Source organism: Pseudophryne corroboree, chromosome 12 (assembly GCF_028390025.1).
Source record: "Pseudophryne corroboree isolate aPseCor3 chromosome 12, aPseCor3.hap2, whole genome shotgun sequence".
Classification (NCBI taxonomy): domain Eukaryota; kingdom Metazoa; phylum Chordata; class Amphibia; order Anura; family Myobatrachidae; genus Pseudophryne; species Pseudophryne corroboree.
This window is the reverse complement of record NC_086455.1, coordinates 68,398,127-68,415,444: the sequence shown is the minus strand read 5'-3', so window position 1 is coordinate 68,415,444 and position 17,318 is coordinate 68,398,127. Positions and strand designations below refer to the sequence as shown.

General features: G+C 45.7%; 1 protein-coding gene and 1 pseudogene across 2 annotated transcripts in view; one reads left to right on the top strand and one right to left on the bottom strand.

The window, feature by feature from the left end:
- The window catches only part of CLMN (calmin), a 253,807-nt gene that overhangs the window by 33,567 nt on the left and 202,922 nt on the right, over nucleotides 1-17,318 (bottom strand). The window lies entirely within an intron of this gene.
- Nucleotides 1,055-1,173, top strand: LOC134981743 (5S ribosomal RNA; annotated as a pseudogene).

Below are 17,318 nucleotides of genomic sequence, written 5' to 3'. Positions count from 1 at the left end.
GCACAGCCATATATGGTAACACACGCATTTACACGGACATGCCACAGAGATGGATTCGACACTTATTTCATGCAGTACATAATTATAATACTATCAAGCGCCAGACATCATGATGATTTAAAATTATCTAATGAATTAATGTCATGAATGTGTATTATTTGAATGAAGCAAGATAGACCTGTCATGTTTACTATTAAAACATCCAGCTTAATGTGTAGATTAATTTGATACTTGTTATGAAGTTGTAGGACATTGCAGCGAATAGTTATTGATTACATGTATAAAAACTAAAATCACTTTGTTAGAACAATGAATGTTACAGTGGACAGGGAACTCAGGCCAGCCCTTTGGATGTCTTCAAGGCTGAATCTGATTACCATATACAAAGGAACTGGTGACTCATCATGAGTCCCCTCCCCCAGAAACTAGATGAGACATAAGCTGACCACACAGGAGGTCAGACTTACTTGCTTTTTGGTCTCAGAGGATGATGGAGGCAGTTCAGTTCCTGTATTTATTTACAGAGAGAGGGAGACATAAGCTGCATTGGAGGGAATGGTAATTGTATCACTGGCATGTAACTGAAACTGTATGTAATGGCATATAACTATATGTAACTATGTTCTAACTGCTTACTGTGCGAGTGTAACCATGTAACTATAAGTATACTGTACTTTGTAATATATTGAATCCACATCCTTTTAAATAACAAATATATACATCAATGAGCTTTGGAACTCAGATAATGTGTGGGTGTATTGTTTTCTCTTATGGGATGCAGTGTTTTGCGATGTTTAGCGCACATTCATGGGATATGGCAATAAGAGGTGCAGGCGTTTACAATATATATTAGAGCGGGCATTTTAAATATTTGTGAGAAATCAATCTGGCATTCTTAGATACGGGCGAGTTAAACATTTCATTTCATATCCGCCTAACAATGGCAGCAGATCCACCTTAATGCTAATTTCCCACTTTATCGCATCCATCAAATTTCCTAATAAGTGATCTCTCATTAGTGATCCAGGGAGCTGATGCGTTCCAACATTTTGTAATCTACTATCATACCAAACTGAAGACGCCCAATACCGTCTGATCTTGGAAGCTAAACAGTGTTGGGCTTGGTCAGTACCTGGATGGGGGACCACCAGGGAATACTGAATTTAGTAGAGCCATTTATCTAGCCCCAAACTCCTTGCCTAACACTAACAGCAGAATCACTGCTCTTTTCTTCCTTCAATCTCTCTTTTTATTTCAGTTTTCTATCTTCACGCTTGGCACAAATCAACATTACCTATTTATGAGTACGAGCCTATCCACCTGAATTGTAGTTTCTACTCTCAGTACCAGTCTGCGGAATTGGTGGCTTTGGTTATCATAATCCTATTAAGGAGTTCATTTTGTTATTATACCACTTGATACACATATTTTTTGAGACCAAAGGTTTTTTTATACTACATGTTGTTTGTTTGTTTGTTTGTTTGTTTGTTGTTTACAAGTTTGGATACCAGATTTTAACCATTGTCATTAAAAGTTATGTTTTAATATGGCCATCATATCCTGATCATAGTTAATCAATTTCAAGAGTGCGCCCACAAAAGAGTCTTACTTTCTTCTATTCATTCTCTATGATACCGAGAATGTACAGAGACGTCAGAAAAAGTGTCCTTAGTATCGTACAAAATGCAGTTGTACCCACTGTCCACTTAACCACGGACATGTGGACAAGTGGAACAGGGCAGACTAAGGACTAAATGACTGTGACAGCCCACTGGGTAGATGTGTGGCCTCCCGCAGCAACAACAGCAGTGGCACCAGTAGCAGCATCTCGCAAACGCCAACTCGTTCCTAGGCAGGCTACGCTAATTATCACCGCTTTCCTTAAGAGGCACACAGCTGACAACCTCTTACGGAAACTGAGGAACATCATCGCAGAATGGCTTACCCCAATTAGACTCTCCTGGGGATTTGTGATATCGGACAACGCCACCAATATTGTGCGTGCATTACATCTGGGAAAATTCCAGCACGTCCTATGTTTTGCACATACAATTAATTTGGTGGTGCAGAATTTTTTTGAAAAATGACAGGGGCGTGCAGGAGATTTTGTCGGTGGCCCGAAAAATTGCGGCCCACTTTCGGCATTCAGCCACGGCGTGCTGAAGACTGGAGCGCCATCAAACACGCCTGAACCTGCCCTGCCATCAACTGAAGCAAGAGGTAGTAACGAGGTGGAATTCAACACTCTATATGCTTCAGAGGATGGAGGAGCAGCAAAAGGCCATTAAATCCTATACATCCACCTACGATATAGGCAAAGGAGGGGTAATGCACCTGACTCAAGCGCAGTGGAGAATGATTTCCGTCTTGTGCAAGGTTCTTCAACCCTTCGAACTTGCCACAAGTGAAGTCAGTTCAGACACTGCCAGCTTGAGTCAGGTCATTCCCCTCATCAGGCTTTTGCAGAAGCAGCTGGAGAAATTGAAGGAGGAGCCAAGACGGAGCGATTCCGCAAAGTATGTGGGATTTGTGGATGGAGCCCTTCATTCGCTTTGCCAGGATTCAAGGGTGGTCAATCTGTTGAAATCAGAGCACTACATTTTGGCCACCGTGCTCGATCCTAGGTTTAAAGCCTACATTGTATCTCTCTTTCCGGCAGACACAAGTGTGCAGAGGTGCAAAGACCTGCTGGTAAGTAAATTGTCAACTCAAGTGGAACGTGACCCGTCAACAGCTCCTCCTTCAATTTCTCCCGCCACTGGGGCTGCAAGGAAAAGGATACGATTTCCTAGCCCACCCGTTGGCGGTGATGCAGGGCAGTCAGGAGCGAAAGCTGACATCTGGACTGAAGGACCTGCCAATGATTACTGACATGTCTGTCACTGCATATGATTCTGTCACCATTGAAAGAATGGTGGAGGATTATGTGAGTGACAGCATCCAAGTAGGCATGTCAGACAATCCGTATGTATACTGGCAGGAAAAAAGAGGCAATTTGGATGCCCTTGCACAAACTGGCTTTATTTTACCCAAGTTGCACCCCCTTCAGTGTGTACTCCGAAAGAGTGTTTAGTGCAGCCGGTCACCTTGTCAGCGATCGGCGTAGGAGGTTACTTCCACAAAATGTGGAGAAGATGATGTTCATCAAAATGAATTATAAATGCCTCCAGGAAGACCTTTACCAGCAATTGCCTCCAGAAAGTACATAGGGACCTGTGATGGTGGATTCCAGTGGGGACGAATACTCTGTGAGGAAGAGGATGTACACAGTGAAAGGGGTGAGGAAACGGAGGATGAGGTCGACATCTTGCCTCTGTAGAGCCAGTTTGTGCAAGGAGAGATTGATTGCTTCTTTTTTGGTGGGGGCCCAAACAAACCAGTAATTTCAGCCACAGTCGTGTGGCAGACCCTGTCGCTGAAATGATTGGTTTGTTAAAGTGTGCATGTCCTGTTTATACAACATAAGGGTGGGTGGGAGGGCCCAAGGACAATTCCATCTTGCACCTCTTTTTCTTCTTATCATCATGTGCTGTTTGGGGACTAGTTTTTTAAAGTGCCATCCTGTCTGACATTTCCGTATATGTCCAGTGGTACTGCCATTTAATTTCCGTGATTTTGCCGTATAATTCCAGTGATTTGGACATATAATTCCAGTGATTTTGCAGTATAATTCCAGTGATTTGGACGTATAATTCCAGTGATTTGAACGTATAATTCCAGGGATTTTGCAGTATGATTCCAGTGATTTGGACGTATAATTCCAGTGATTTGGACGTATAATTCCAGTGGGAATTGTTTGTGTCGCTTTCCTTAGTCATACAGCTATCTCATTGCACCTCTTCGACATCTCTGCATGAGGTGCTATTTGGGGCCTAGTTTTTGAAAAGTGCCATCCTGTCTGACACTGCCGTATGAGTCCAGGGGTACTGCTGTATTAGTCCTGGGGTACTGCTGTATAAATCCACCAATTGCAGAATTTTTGAAAAATGACTGGGGGCGTGCAGGAGATGCTGTCAGTGGACCGAACAATTGCGGCCCACTTTCGACATTCAGCCACTGCTTGACACTACTAGATGGGCCAGGTGGTTGTGTCGCTTAGCTTAGTCATACATCAACCTCGGTGCACCTCTTTTTCTTCTTTGCATCATGTGCCGTTTGGGGCCTTTTTTTGGATATCTGCCCTCCTGTCTGCCACTGCAATGCCACTCCTAGATGGGCCAATTGTTTGTGTCGCTTGGCTTAGTCATACAGCTACCTCATTGCACCTCTTCTACATCTTTGCATGAGGTGCTGTTCGGGGCCTAGTTTTTGAAAAGTGTTATCCTGTCTGACACTGCAGTGTCACTCCTAGATGGGCCAGGTGTTTGTGCCACACACTTGTGTCGCTTGGCTTAGTCATACAGCAGCCTCGGTGCACCTCTTTTTCTTCTTTGCATCATGTGCTGTTTGGGGCCTTTGTTTTATATCTGCCCTCCTGTCTGACACTGCAGTGCCAGTCTTAGATGGGTAGGTGTTTGTGCCGCACACTTGTGTTGTTTAGCTTAGTCATACACAGCCACCTCGGTGCAACTTTTTGACCTAAAAAAAATATTGTGAGGTGTTCAGAATAGACTGGAAATGAATGTTATTGAGGTTAATAATACCGTAGGATAAAAATTACACCCAAATTCTGTGATTTTAGCCGTTTTTATGTTTTTTTTCCAAAAATCATCCAGATCCAAAACCAAAACTCGAAAGGGTGGTTTTGGCAAAACCAAGCCAAAACCAAAACACGAAAGTGGAATTAGAACCAAAACCAAAACACGAAAAGTGCCAGACGCACATCTCTACGTAACATACTTTGTGCAGTCTCTTGTAACATGTTTTGTTACAAGTATACCTTTGTACTTACCAGGTTTGCCCCTCACATGCCCCTCTGCACACCCATTCTTCCCTCAGTTGCTACCCCCTGGCCACCTGTGTGCCCCACAATGCCCATTATACTTACCTGTTTAACTGCATTAGCTGCAATCAATTAATAATACTGGAGTTATACAGATTTTACTTATTTATTTATGTGTATTTTGCTCTCTGTATTTAATTATTAAATATAGGTTATATTTTATATTTTAATAAATGTATTAATTGCGCTCCCTGGGTGACTATCTCTTTTCCGATCTTATTTGTTCTTTGGTGCATTTGGCAAAACAGCATTGCCAAACTGCATCTATTTAACTTCGGTGGACGTGCAGATTGATCCATGCTAATTGTGGCTACGTCTGTGCCTTGGCGTGCCTATCGCCGCGTCCGTGACGCGCATCCGCCCCATTCACTAGAATAAGAGCGTCTCAGTGCACTCCCGGCGTGAATAGAAGGACGGATTGCCTAGTCACACCGGGACTGCTCGTTTGCGATGGAGCCGCCTCTGATGAGCGCGGCTCCATCTGCACATAGGTTAGTGGCTTAGGATTGCGCAAGGGTTTATTTTGTTAATAAACAATAGTGTTCACGCTAGGATTTGGGCAGGGCAGGGCGCCGGCCTGTGGGGGGCACAAGCGCGTGCGCGCTGAAACAGGGGCATGGCCACGCAAAATAGGGGGCATGATCATTTTACGTAATAAAAGTGGGCGATTTAGCCCACAGACGATAAAACAGGGGGCGTGGGCGGCCGGCTGCGTCACTGCTGGGGGCGTGCCCAGCACCTACGGAGGTGCTGGGCTTCCCCCAAGCTCTCTCTCACAGCGTGAATGGATGGCGCGCGCATGCGTACTGCATCTTTACACGCTGGGAGGGCAGGAAGCGGGCGGCTGTTCTAGCAGGGCGCTGCAGAAAGGGCAGGGCGGATTTTACCCTGAAAAAATCGGGCAGAGCGCGGCGCTCTGCTAAAACAGCCTAGCGTGAACACTAAACAAATAGACCACCTTATCCTTTTACAGACTACGGACAGTTTAGGTAACCCGTGGAAGTGATCTGGAACCACAAGTCCCAGCATAATCTGACAGCTTTAGACTTGAAATGCCACAGGTGTGCGCTCTGACTGAGCGCACACATCACAGAACAAAGGTGTTCTGTCACATACCCATAAGCCTTTTCCTTATACTGTACGTGACATTGTTGGTGTCAATTTCAGAATACGCCTTGCACGCCTATGATGTAAACAGTGATAACGTATGTCTCCATTACAGCAGTGGAGATGTCAGAATTCTCACATACACCAGGCCCCGCTGACACGGTAGGTCCATCGTGCTACAAATGCCAGGGCTGACTGTGATCAATCATTGTCTGGATGAGTGTTGCCATGTGTCCTAAAGCAGTAATTCAAACAATCTCTAAATGAGTGTGAGTGAGGAGCTCAGAGGTTACCTAGCAACTGACACAGACCAGGAGTCCAGTGCAGAACCGCCCTAAAATTCAGAACTTTCACTAATTTATCTAGAGCTTTTGGAAGCATTTAAAGCAACAAGCCATATTTTGAATAGGTTGTCACTGGAGAATTCATATATGTTACACATAATGTAATGGAGAGGCGTGAGATACTACCGATCTCTGCCCCTGCTCTCAGTGTGCACAGTTGTATAAGTCAAAGAAGTTTCATCACTTGTACACATATTACTCAAGATGTAGCTATACTTCAAAGTTAATGGTGGACCTGAGGTGGAAGGAGAGTGGCAGGTTGTTAAACAATGCTCCCATCTTTGGATACGTTTTATTTATTGTCTTGTATGTGTTCTTATTTAGCTTTGTAAATAAACTTGTTTCTATTTTATTTTTCTGTGCTTCTCAGGCATGCATACATATCACCCGAGCAAAGTTTGGGATCCGGTCTCTAAGTCGACAGTAACTAGGTCGACAATGTCTAGGTCGACAACTATTGGTCGACAGTAACTATGTCGACAGGGTGTCTGGGTCGACATGTTCTAGGTCGACAGGTCAAAAGGTCGACATGAGTTTTTCACAATTTTTTTCTTTTTTTTGAACCTTTTCATACTTAACGACCCACGTGAACTACGATTGGAACGGTAATCTGTGCAGAGCGAAGCGAAGGAACCATGCCCGAAGCATGTCGAGCGAAGCGAGCCATGCGAGGGGACACGGTGCACTAATTGGGGTTCCCGGTCACTCTATGAAGAAAACGACACCAAAATAACATAAAAAACTCATGTCGACCTTTTGACCTGTCGACCTAGAACATGTCGACCTAAAGACCCTGTCGACCTAGACACCCTGACAATCTAGTTACTGTCGACCAATAGTGGTCGACCTAGACATTGTCGACCTAGTTACTGTCGACCTTCCATACCACACCCGCAAAGAATTACAACTTTGTTTTCTTTGCCCCACAGACAGGAAGGATGGAGTTCTGCTGTGTTCTATGCACTGGATACATCTGTGCTTGTGCTAGAGACCAGTTCAGGGAAACAATTCTGTCTAAATATGAAGATCTGTCAGACAAACCATACTTGCCTAGTTTCCTGCAAGTTATGGGAGACTCCCAATTTTTCGGCCAGTCCCCCACACCCACAGAAGAGTGTCCTCACCTCCCACATCCTAGTGAAGCGGACAGGATAAGGAGATCAACACGGGAAACTTAGAGCTGAATGGAGGGGTCGGAGTTAAAAGACGTGGATTTGCATAATTTAGCCCCGTCCCATACCCACAAATGCGCAAATCGCAAAATTGTAGGGGACTAGTTACGTGCAGACCAGCCATGTAGGCAAGCAGGGTTGGACTGGCCCACAGGGGAAATCCCCGGAGGGCCCACTGCCTGAGGGCCACATCCCTTCCTTTATCATCAGGCTCCAGATAGTGCAGTAAAATTATACATTGATATGCTATTAGAGGGTGCGATACTTGGCCTCTAATGTGTTTCCAAGCCTCTGTGCGGGCTGGTCTCTCACATGGGTAATTGGCCACACTCCTTAAGGATGGTCCCCTACCACTGCATTCCCCTGATGGGCCCTTCCTGCCCCAGTCCGACACTGTAGGCAAGTATGCTACAAACAAAAAGCAATACATTTAGTATAAAAGAATGGAAATATGTACATGCCAGCAAATTAGAGATGTGCACAGACCCCTCGGTTTTGGTTCTAAGGGTCCTAAATCAGACCTGATCGCAGCAGTAAAATCTTTCTCTAATGGTCAAAACCATGTACACTGCAGGTGTGGCAGATATAACATGTGCAGAGAGAGTTAGATTTGGGTGGGTTATATTGTTTCTGTGCAGGGTAAATACTGGCTGCTTTATTTTTACACTGCACTTTATATTTCAGTTTGAACTAGAGATGTGCACCGGAAAGTTTTCGGGTTCTGGATTCGGTTCCGCGGCTGTGTTTTGGATTTGGACGCGTTTTGTCAAAACCTCCATGAAAATTTTTTTGTCGGATTCGGGTGTGTTTTGGATTCGGGTGTTTTAAAAAAACAAAACCCTCAAAAACAGCTTAAATCACAGAATTTGGGGGTAATTTTGATCCCATAGTATTATTAACCTCAATAACCATAATTTCCACTCATTTCCAGTCTATTCTGAACACCTCACAATATTATTTTTAATCCTAAAATTTGCACCGAGGTCGCTGGATGACTAAGCTAAGCGACCCAAGTGGCCGACACAAACACCTGGCCATCTAGGAGTGGCACTGCAGTGTCAGACAGGATGGCACTTCAAAAAATTAGCCCCAAACATCACATGATGCAGAGATAAATAAATAAAAAGAGGTGCAAGATGGAATTGCCCTTGGGCCCTCCCACCCACCCTTATGTTGTATAAACAGGACATGCACACTTTAACAAACCCATCATTTCAGCCACAGGGACTGCCACACGACTGTGGATGAAATGACTGGTTGGTTTGAGACCCCACCAAAAAAGAAGCAATCAATCTCTCCTTGCACAAACTGGCTCTACAGAGGCAAGATGTCTACCTCCTCCTCATCGTCCGATTCCTCACCCCTTTCACTGTGTACATCCCCCTCCTCACAGAGTATTAATTCGTCCCCACTGGAATCCACCATCTCAGGTCCCTGTGTACTTTCTGGAGGCAATTGCTGGTGAATGTCTCCACGGAGGAATTGATTATAATTAATTTTGATGAACATCATCTTCTCCACATTTTCTGGAAGTAACCTCGTACGCCGATTGCTGACAAGTTGACCGGCTGCACTAAACACTCTTTTGGAGTACACACTGGAGGGGGGGCAACTTAGGTAAAATAAAGCCAGTTTGTGCAAGGGCCTCCAAATTGCCTCTTTTTCGTGCCAGTATACGTACGGACTGTCTGACGTGCCTACTTGGATGCGGTCACTCATATAATCCTCCACCATTCTTTCAATGGTGACAGAATCATATGCAGTGACAGTAGACGACATGTCAGTAATCGTTGGCTGGTCCTTCAGTCCGGACCAGATGTCAGCACTCGCTCCAGACTGCCCCGCATCACCGCTAGCGGGTGGGCTCGGAATTCTTAGCCTTTTCCTCGCAGCCCCAGTTGCGGGAAAATGTGAAGGAGGAGCTGTTGACGGGTCACGTTCCGCTTGACTTGACAAGTGTCTCACCAGCAGGTTTTTGAACATGTGCAGACTTGTGTCTGCCGGAAAGAGAGCTACAACGTAGGCTTTAAACCTAGGATCGAGCATGGTGGCCAAAATGTAGTGCTCCCATTTCAACAGATTGACCACCCGTGAATCCTGGTTAAGCAAATTAAGGGCTCCATCCACAAGTCCCACATGCCTAGCGGAATCGCTCCATTTTAGCTCCTCCTTCAATCTCTCCAGCTGCTTCTGTAAAAGCCTGATGAGGGGAATGACCTGACTCAGGCTGGCAGTGTCTGAACTGACTTCACGTGTGGCAAATTCAAAGGGTTGCAGAACCTTGCACAACGTTGAAATCATTCTCCACTGCGCTTGAGTCAGGTGCATTACCCCTCCTTTGCCTATATCGTAGGCAGATGTATAGGCTTGAATGGCCTTTTGCTGCTCCTCCATCCTCTGAAGCATATAGAGGGTTGAATTCCACATCGTTACCACCTCTTGCTTCAGATGATGGCGGGGCAGGTTCAGGAGTGTTTGCTGGTGCTCCAGTCTTCGGCACGCGGTGGCTGAATGCCGAAAGTGGCCCGCAATTCTTCGGGCCTCCGACAGCATCTCTTGCACGCCCCTGTCGTTATTTAAAAAAATTCTGCACCACCAAATTCAATGTATGTGCAAAACATGGGACGTGCTGGAATTTGCCCACATGTAATGCACGCACAATATTGGTGGCGTTATCCGATGTCACAAATCCCCAGGAGAGTCCAATTGGGATAAGCCATTCTGCGATGATGTTCCTCAGTTTCCGTAAGAGGTTGTCAGCTGTGTGCCTCTTCTGGAAAGCGGTGATACAAAGCGTAGCCTGCCTAGGAACGAGTTGGCGTTTGCGAGATGCTGCTACTGGTGCCGCCGCTGCTGTTCTTGCTGCGGGAGGCAATACATCTACCCAGTGGGCTGTCACAGTCATATAGTCCTGAGTCTGCCCTGCTCCACTTGTCCACATGTCCGTGGTTAAGTGGACATTGGGTACAACTGCATTTTTTAGGACACTGGTGACTCTTTTTCTGACGTCTGTGTACATTCTCGGTATCGCCTGCCTAGAGAAGTGGAACCTAGATGGTATTTGGTACCGGCGACACAGTACCTCAAGCAATTCTCTAATTCCCTGTGAATTAACGATGGATACCGGACACACGTTTAACACCAACACAGCTGCCAAGACCTGAGTTATCCGCTTTGCAGCAGGATAACTGCTGTGATATTTCCTCTTCCTTGCAAAGGACTGTTGGACAGTCAATTGCTTACTGGAAGTAGTACAAGTGGTCTTCCGACTTCCCCTCTGGGATGACGATTGACTCCCAGCAGCAACAACAGCAGCGCCAGCAGCAGTAGGCGTTACACTCAAGGATCCATCGGAGGAATCCCAGTTAGGAGAGGACTTTAATTGTCTGTCTTGTATGTGGATACTCCCAAAAAACAGTATTATGCTATGTGAGTATCCTCTTCTTTTACAAGTTTTTTTGGAGGAGTGAAATAAAAGAATCTGCTTTTAAGGAATTCCCGTGTTCCATTTCTGCCGGGTGAAATATCCACACGCATAGACCTCATTGGTTTGAGGGGTATATAGAGGTAATTATATTACCATAAGGTGATCCACACGGGTGTGACGGATTTGTTACCATCTATCCATTATTTCGGACAATTCCTATGTTGTTTTTGCTGGGTGAAATATCCACACGTATAGACCTCATTGGTTGGAGGGGTATATAGAGATAATTACATTACCATAAGGTGACCAACACGGGTGTGACGGATTTGTTACCATCTATTTATCACTTTGGGCAATATTACACGAACCCCGTTTTGGGGATTTATTGGAGGTTGGAAGGTGCCCTGATGTTAATCAGCTTGTGGAAAAGTTTTATATAAATCACGATACAAAATCCCTTTTCTGCCACAAAAGGTGGAATTGTCTATCTAGAACATACTACACTATGATGTATTTATTTATTTATTTTTGAGGAACAAAACGAACAGAAAGGAGCGCCATTTTCAATTTGACATATTGTGTCCTAGGAGAGGACTCGTCAGACTTGCCAGTGACATGGCCTGCAGGACTATTGGCGTTCCTGTCTAAGGAGGAAATTGACACTGAGGGAGTTGGTGGTGTGGTTTGCAGGAGCTTGGGGACAAGAGGAAGGGATTTAGTTGTCAGTGGACTGCTTCTGCTGTCACCCAAAGTTTTTGAACTTGTCAATGACTTCTGATGAATGCGCTCCAGGTGATGTATAAGGGAGGATGTTCCTAGGTGGTTAATGTCCTTACCCCTACTTATTACAGCTTGACAAAGGCAACACACGGCTTGACACCTGTTGTCCGCATTTCTGTTAAAATAATTCCACACCGAAGAGGTGATTTTTTTTGTAATTTGACCAGGCATGTCAATGGCCATATTCATCCCACGGACAACAGGTGTCTCCCCGGGTGCCTGACTTAAACAAACCACCTCACCATCAGAATCCTCCTTGTCAATTTCCTCCTCAGCGCCAGCAACACCCATATCCTCATCCTGGTGTACTTCAACAGTGACAGCTTCAATTTGACTATCAGGAACTGGACTGTGGGTGCTCCTTCCAGCACTTGCAGGGGGCGTGCAAATGGTGGAAGGCGCCACCTCTTCCCGTCCAGTGTTGGGAAGGTCAGGCATCGCAACCGACACAATTGGACTCTCCTTGGGGATTTGTGATTTAGAAGAACGCACAGTTCTGTGCTGTGCTTTTGTCATCTTAACTCTTTTCAGTTTTCTAGCGGAAGGATGAGTGCTTCCATCCTCATGTGAATCTGAACCACTAGCCATGAACATAGGCCAGGGCCTCAGCCGTTCCTTACCACTCCGTGTCGTAAATGGCATATTGGCAAGTTTACGCTTCTCCTCAGACGCTTTTAATTTAGATTTTTGGGTCATTTTACTGAACTTTAGTTTTTTGGATTTTACATGCGCTCTACTATGACATTGGGCATCAGCCTTGGCAGACGACGTTGATGGCATTTCATCGTCTCGGCCATGACTAGTGGCAGCAGCTTCAGCACGAGGTGGAAGTGGATCTTGATCTTTCCCTATTTTACCCTTCACATTTTTGTTTTCCATTTTTTAATGTGTGGAATTATATGCCAGTATCAATAGCAATGGCCTACTACTATATATACTGCGCACAACTGAAATGCACCACAGGTATGGATGGATAGTATACTTGACGACACAGAGGTAGGTAGAGCAGTGGCCTACTGTACTGTACTATATATGTATACTGTTGGTCACCAAAATGCTGCACTGTAATACTATATATACTGCTCACAATAATGCCGCACAGATATGGAATGGATACTTGCAGTGACACAGAGCTGCAAGATACAGCAATGGCCTACTGTACTGTACTACTATTATACTGGTGGTCCCCAGTCCCCACAATAAAGCACACTGAGCACAGATATTTGCAGCACACTGAGCACAGATATGGAGCGTTTTCAGGCAGAGAACGTAGATATTTTCAGCACACTGAGCACAGATATTTGCAGCACACTGAGCACAGATATTTGCAGCACACTGAGCACACTGAGCACAGATTACAGAGCTTTTCAGGGAGAGAACGCAGCCACGTCCTCTCCGTTCAATCGCCAATGCACAAGTGAAAATGGCGGCGATGCGCGGCTCTTTATATAGAATACGAATCTCGCGAGAATCCGACAGCGGGATGATGACGTTCGGTCTCGTTCGGTTTAACCGAGCAAGGCAGGAAGATCCGAGGCTGCCTCGGAACCGTGTAAAAGATGTGAATTTTGGGGGGTTCTGATCTCGGAGAACCGAACCCGCTCATCTCTAGTTTGAACACACCCCACCCAAATCTAACTCTCTCTGCACATTATATCTGACCCCCCCCACCACACACGCGCGCGCACACACACACACACACACACACACACACACACACACACACACACACACACACACACACACACACCCTGCAGTGCACATGTTTTTGCCCATTAGAGAAAACATTTGCTACTGCGATCAGGTCTGGATTATCCTTTGAAATCTCGAGGAACTTGCATGGAATCCAAAACCCGACATTCACTTTTTAAATCCGAGTTCCGAACTCAATGAAAGTCCCGACTCGGGACTCGGTCAACTCGCATCCTCAACATTGATTTGAGCTGGGACCTTGTTCTACTCACTAAAGTTCAGGTGTGTTCAGTCTCTAATAAAATGGAACCGCTCATCTTTACAATAAATCAAAGTACCACAGTATGCCTGCTTACTACACTATGGTCTGGGCAGGACTGGACATCTGACACTTCTGGCATGCAGAGAGAAGGGGTGCCACTAAGCCACACCCCTGTGACTCATAGGGCCCTATGAGCTGTGGACAGGCCTTTTTTCCAGTCATCCAAGATTATGGTAATGCGAGAATCCACCTTTTTATATTAAAACTCTGCCAGTAGCGCAGTCAGTGCAGTATCACATACTGTAGCTATTTCTCCGAATACTAGATAGGCCGCGGGTACATCCAAAACAGATAACCCCTTTATTTCATATCATGTAAAGATTGTTTGGAATGTTAACCAAGCTTTATGCACTAACCACATCATAAAACAAAAACATTAATAAGATTGGAGCTGGAAGACAAAAAAGAGGTCTATTCATTAAGTAGTGAAAAGTGTGGAGAAGTGAGCCAGTGAAGAAGTTGCCCATGGCAACCAATCAGCATTGAAGTAACACTTATCATTTGCATACTATACATGTGTACGGAGCAGCTGATTGGTTGCCACGGGCAACTTCTCCACTGGCTCACTTCTTCATTCTTTTCGATGCTTCATAAATAGACCCCAAAACCGCTCTTCATGCACAACAGCAGAGTCAATTGATGTTCTGCTCTAACTGAAATCAGTGTGTGGCAGGGTTGTATGTGTTCACTGAACAAATACATATGTGGTGACAATGTTCCGCATTTGGTACAGTATGTGCTCTCATATAAAAAGCTCTGTATGAGTTTTTGTGGATGCGATGGAAATGTACATAGTGCAAGCGGGAACCGCTCTAATTCATGACTACTATCATTGTAAGACCGACACCATTATTCATTGTAGGTCCTACATATTTCTCCTACAATAAATCTTGTTCCAACCTCATTTATGTTTGTCAGTAAGAGGACATTAGGATTTTCATATACAGTATGTTACATTTGTGTACTCAAATATTTGAATGACATTGGTATTTGAGGGCATAAAATGTACTTTTCCAAGACAAATATACTAATTGACCCCCATCTCCAGGCCATACTGCAGGGCCAATACTACTGCAACCACGCATTATATGTGGGAGCAGAAGAGGGAGCTACAAACACCCTGATCGGCCCAGTTCCTCCCATTAGGGTGATACAATATTTGGCCCTACCCAAGCAGTTGCCACCTTCTTGAAGCCCTGCTTCATATGATTCCCATATAAATGGGCAGGTTCACATAAAAAATTAGAATTTACTCACCGGTAATTCTATTTCTCGTAGTCCGTAGTGGATGCTGGGGACTCCGTAAGGACCATGGGAACAGCGGGCTCCGCAGGAGACTGGGCACTCCAAAGAAAGATTTAGTACTATCTGGTGTGCACTGGCTCCTCCCTCCATGCCCCTCCTCCAGACCCCAGTCAAGGAAACTGTGCCCGGAAGAGCTGACATTACAAGGAAAGGATTTTGGAATCCAGGGTAAGACTCATACCAGCCACACCAATCACACCGTATAACTTGTGATAAATATACCCAGTTAACAGTATGAACAAACAATAGAGCATCAACCAATGGATGCCAAAATAACATGACCCTTTATTAAGCAATAACTATATACACGTATTGCAGAAAATCCGCACTAGGGACGGGCGCCCAGCATCCACTACGGACTACGAGAAATAGAAGTACCGGTAAGTAAATTATTATTTTCTCTAACGTCCTAGTGGATGCTGGGGACTCCGTAAGGACCATGGGGATTATACCAAAGCTCCCAAACGGGCAGGAGAGTGCGGATGACTCTGCAGCACCGATTGAGCAAACACAAGGTCCTCCTCAGCCAGGGTATCAAACATGTAGAATTTTGCAAATGTGTTTGAACCCGACCAAGTAGCAGCTCGGCAAAGCTGTAATGCCGAGACCCCTCGGGCAGCCGCCCAAGAAGAGCCCACTTTCCTTGTGGAATGGGCTTTCACTGATTTTGGATGCGGCAATCCAGCCGCAGAATGAGCCTGCTGAATCGTGTTACAGATCCAGCGAGCAATAGCTTGATTTGAAGCAGGAGCACCCACTTTGTTGGATGCATACAGGATAAACAGCGAGTCAGTCTTCCTGACTCCAGCCGTTCTGGTTACATAATTCTTCAAAGCCCGGACTACGTCAAGCAACTTGGAATCTTCCAAGTCACAAGTAGCCGCAGGCACCACAATAGGTTGGTTCAAATGAACAGATGACACCACCTTTTGCAGAAATTGCGGACGAGTCCGCAATTCTGCGCTGTCCATCTGGAAAACCAGATAGGGGCTTTTACATGACAAAGCCGCCAATTCTGACACACGCCTAGCCGGAGCTAAGGCCAACAGCATGACCACTTTCCACGTGAGATACTTTAGCTCCACAGTCTTAAATGGCTCAAACCAGTGGGATTTCAGGAAACCCAACACCACGTTAAGATCCCAAAGTGCCACTGGTGGCACAAAAAGGGCGCTGAATATGCAGCACTCCCTTAACAAACGTCTGAACCTCAGGCAGTGAAGCCAGTTCTCTGTGAAAGAAAATGGATAGGGCCGAAATCTGGACCTGTATGGACCCTAATTTTAGGCCCATAGTCACTCCTGACTGTGGGAAGTGCAGGAATCGACCCAGCTGGAATTCTTCTGTAGGGCCTTCCTGGCCTCACACCAAGCACATATTTTCGCCATATACGGTGATAATGCTTTGCTGTCACGTCCTTCCTAGCCTTTATCAGCGTAGGAATAACTGCATCCGGAATGCCTTTTTCCGCTAGGATCCGGTGTTCAACCGCCATGCCGTCAAACGCAGCTGCGGTAAGTCTTGGAATAGACAGGGCCCTTGTTGCAACAGGTCCTGTCTGAGAGGCAGAGGCCATGAGTCCTCTGTGAGCATTTCTTGCAGTTCCGGGTACCAAGTCCTTCATGGCCAATCCGGAACAATGAGTATTGTTCTCACTCCTCTTTTTCTTACAATTCTCAGCACCTTTGGTATGAGAGGAAGAGGAGGAAACACATAGACCGACTGGAACACCCACGGTGTTACTAGTGCGTCCACAGCTATCGCCTGAGGGTCCCTTGACCTGGCGCAATACCATTTTCGTTTTTTGTCGAGGCGGGACGCCATCATGTCCACCTGTGGCAGTTCCCGTCTATTTGCAATCTGCGTGAAGACTTCTTGGTGAAGTCCCCACTCTCCCGGGTGGAGGTCGTGCCTGCTGAGGAAGTCTGCTTCCCAGTTGTCCACTCCCAGAATGAACACTGCTGACAGTGTGCTTACGTGATTCTCCGCCCAGCGAAGAACTCTGGTGGCTTCTACCATCGCCACCCTGCTTCATGTGCCGCCTTGGCGGTTTACATGAGCCACTGCGGTGATATTGTCTGACTGGATCAGAACCGGTTGGTCGCGAAGCAGGGTCTCCGCTTGACTTAGGGCGATGTATATGGCCCTTAGTTCCAGGATATTGATGTGAAGGCAAGTCTCCTGCCTTGACCACAGCCCTTGGAAATTTCTTCCCTGTGTGACTGCC